Here is a 3927-nt window from a genome sequence, read left to right as displayed (position 1 = left end):
CCTGTGGTAGCATCTGATTTCTGCCTGTCAGTAGAAGATTGAACTAGCTTGAATTGGCTGGAGCTAAGATCAGACTTGTATACAGTACATATAAAAGTTTCTCTTGAGGGGAATTTTCTAATGTAAAATCAAAAATTAACTTTCAGAAAAACAAAGCATATCAACTGTTCACACATGACATTCACAGTAACAGATACCTTGTAAAACCCACGTGAAGAAAGTGTTAATAATTAATACCATTGTTCCCTTGGGGGAAAAAAATTAAACCTGAAAATTGGTGGCAGAGAAACGTGGGTTGGAATCCAAGAGAACACAGATTCTCTGTGTACCCAACTATTTCTATTAGAGTACTGAGCCATGCTCCTGTACAGAATTGAGACCATGCCCCTCAGGCATGGAGGAGGGTGCCAGTTCAGAGGTGCTTGCCAGCTCTTATCAGCCTTGTCTTCCTTGGCAGCAAACGTGGGAAAGTTCTCACAGGAACACATGCTGGGAGAAATTGGGGCTTCATTTCTATCTGAAAATTCTAGAGGGTAATCCATTTTCCTGCTCGTTTAATTTGTCAACCAAGTTTAAGACCTCGAGATTGCAAGCCTGGGGTTTTAGCTTGTAAGAGGCTAGACTTACCTTACCTCATATTCTCCTTCTTCCATCATCATAGCGAGCTACAATATCATGGCCTTCTCAGCTCCACATACCTCTTTCAGTCTTCTCCTCTTTCTTACTTCTCTGTGTTTTCTGCCTTTTTAATCCTCCTTTTTTGAAATTATAATTACATATCTGCTTTACCTGTCCTCCCTCCAAGCCTTCATATATACCCCTCGACATGCTTCTTCAAATTCACAGCCTCTTGTTTCACTAATTACTACTACATGCGTATATATTCACATAGATTTCTAAATATAACCTATTCAGTCCATATAATGCTGCTTGTATATGTTTTCACGGCTGATATTTTATTCTTTAAGATATCCGTAATTTATATATTTTTTATTTAATTTTAACTTTTTTTATTTATTCACTTTACATATCACTCACTGCCCCCTTCAGTTACCCCCTCCCACAATGCTTCCCCCATCTCCTCTTCCCATCTACCCACTAGGGTAGACCTTACCCTGGCACTTCAAGTCTCTGTGAGGCTAGGCACTTCTTGTCCCTCTAAGGCCACACAAAGCAGCCCAGCTAGAAGAACATATCCCACATACAGGCAACAGCTTTTGGGCTAGCCCCTGCTTCACATGAAGACCATGCTGCACATATGCATCAGAGAGGCTGAAGTCCACCCCACGTGTGTTTTTTGGTTTGTACTTTACATCTCAGTTTGTCTTATAGGTGATTATATTTTTCCAAGTTAAAAACCTAAAAACTGAAGATTGCACAGATGACTCACAGATTAAGAGTGGTTCCTGTTTTTCCAGAGAGCTAGAGTTCAGTTTCCAGCCCCAACCACTGGATGGTTCACAACTGTATGCGATTCCAGCTCCTGAGGATAAATGCCCATTTCTGGCATCCATGAGCACCCTCACTCATGGGGCATGCACTTACACATGAATGTAAATAAAAATGAAAATAAATTTTTTAGTGGAAACCTAAAATATAACTGAAACTTTTAATGAAGAAACTCATGTGTCCAGTAATATTTTTAATACTGACTAGTATTTAACTGAATTATAAGGCTAACTAATGCTACACTAATGTAGTGATGTCTATTAATTATGTATCCAGTAGTAAAAACATGATTAAAAATTTTCATTAAAACTCAAAAGCTTATTGCAATCATTAGTGAGATGTTCTAACACAACTAATCTTGTTCATTTCTCATGTATGAGTAATAATGTAAACAATTCAGAATTATATTGGAAGTAAAACATCTGGACCCATCATCAACATGACAATTATTCAGTAATTTGCTAATTTGAATATGGAATTTTGTCCCAAAAGAAAAGTTTTATTTTGAAAACAAGTCATAGCAGCCTTGTTCTGACTTTGCCAGAAGAGCTAATGCCTTTCTTGTCTGAACTTTTCTCTTTTTTTTTTTTTTAGATATTTTCTTCATTTACATTTCAAATGCTATCCCCTTTCCTAGTTTCCTCTCCAAAAGTCCCCTATACCCTCCTCGCCCCCCCCAACCCACCCACTCCCGCTCCTTGGCCATGGCATTCCCCAGTATTGGGGCATATAATCTTCGCAACTCTAACAGACACTAAAGTTTCAATCTATTATAAATAGAGAATGAAATTTGAACAATAGCAAGATGTTATATGAAAAATATAAGCTACATATACTTATTTCTATTGAGACTTGAAGGCCAGTATTATGATGGAATGATGGATACACAGTTTCTTTGGGTCAAGAGGAAAAAGGAAACAAAAAATTATAATTTGAATCATTTTTTTCTGAAATAATAAGCGAAATTTACAATGTTTCTTTTAACATTTTTCAGAAATATAGAGAACTTAAGTTTTTTTTTTTTGTTAATTTATTCTTTAATTTTTTTTACAGTCCAGACTTTATTCCATTCTGGGTCCACACTTTGACTGTTCTACATCCCATACCTCCTTCCCCCATCTCCAAGAGGATGTCCCCACCCCAACCCCTACCCCACCAGACCTCTCCACTCCTTGGGACCATAAGTCTCTCTAGGGTTAGTTGCATCTTCTCTGATTGAGTCCAGACCTGGCAGCTGCATATGTGTTGGAGGCTGTCTGGTTGGTGGCTTAGTGTCTGGGAGATCTCAGGGGTCCAGGTTTGCCTCAGACCGGCCTCAGTCGGCTCCCCCTCAATCCACAGGAGAAGTCAGGTGGACAGGGGGTCGGTGGCAAGAAGGGTGACAAACAGACATGGACACAAGGGAGTGTGCTGTATCTGAATGTAATTTATCAAAGTGAGCTTCAGTCTTATATATTACAGGAAACAAAGAAATTAAGTGATACATTATGGCCATCCAAGGTACATTGAAGTTATCTGATGCAAAGTTACTTTTACAACAAAACAGAGGTATGTGTTCTTAGTAACAGCAACCAACTGGGATAAAAAGCAGCCCCACCTAAGGTCAGCTTAATCTTAGAAGCCAGGGGCAAGGGCTTCATGCTTTTGCCATAGTTCCAATTCTAGTCTATTGTAAAGTCCACCTTCTGCCTAGGCCATTGTAAATTCCTGTGTAGTGACTCAGCTATCTATAGCTCTAAGTATTTACTCTAGTTCCTTCTTAGACCACAATCTTCCTTCTTCCTAGGTCATTGTAAATTCTTGCATATGGGAGTAATTTGGCTGCTCTTTAAAGTATCTGTAGAGAATCTCCATTTGTCAGAAGAACTCACCAACTTGCTTAGTCTGCCATACCTGACTGTAATGAAGATTCTAAGTATACTTTGCTAAACTTGCCCTGAGATTTCTAACTCTTATCCAATAAAATACTGTAAGAAAGCATGCAAGACTTTCCACACTATCACAGGGACAGATCTGGGGCATTCTTGCTATGGGAATGCCAAGGTTCCAGGAGACTAAATTTCCTTGAACTTTTCGCCTTGGGACTTCGTCCAGGTTTTTAGGCTTGTCACGTGTGTCACTACTAGAGTGGATGTAGCACAGGTTAGTTGAGACTGCTGTTCTTCCTATAGGGTCACCCTCCTCCTCAGCTTCTTCCAGCTTAAGTTTTATTTTAAAATCACTTTGGAATATAAGACTTCTTTGTTTTGAAACATCAGACTTAATTAAAGCCAGAGCAACACAGATAAACATAATGAAGCATGAGCAAGCAGAATGGCTTTGAGTGATAAAAATAGTTATGTATCATAGATAATACTAACTTCATAGCATGTATGTATGTTAAAAAATGTGCAAAGCTCATATTTAAATAAGCATAAAAAAGAAATGTAGATGAAAGACTATTTAATAAAGTATTTCTTTTTTTTTCTTTTTTTAAAA

This window comes from Mus caroli, chromosome 1 (genome assembly GCF_900094665.2).
Source record: "Mus caroli chromosome 1, CAROLI_EIJ_v1.1, whole genome shotgun sequence".
NCBI lineage: Eukaryota > Metazoa > Chordata > Mammalia > Rodentia > Muridae > Mus > Mus caroli.
Note: the sequence above shows the minus strand (reverse complement) of the source record.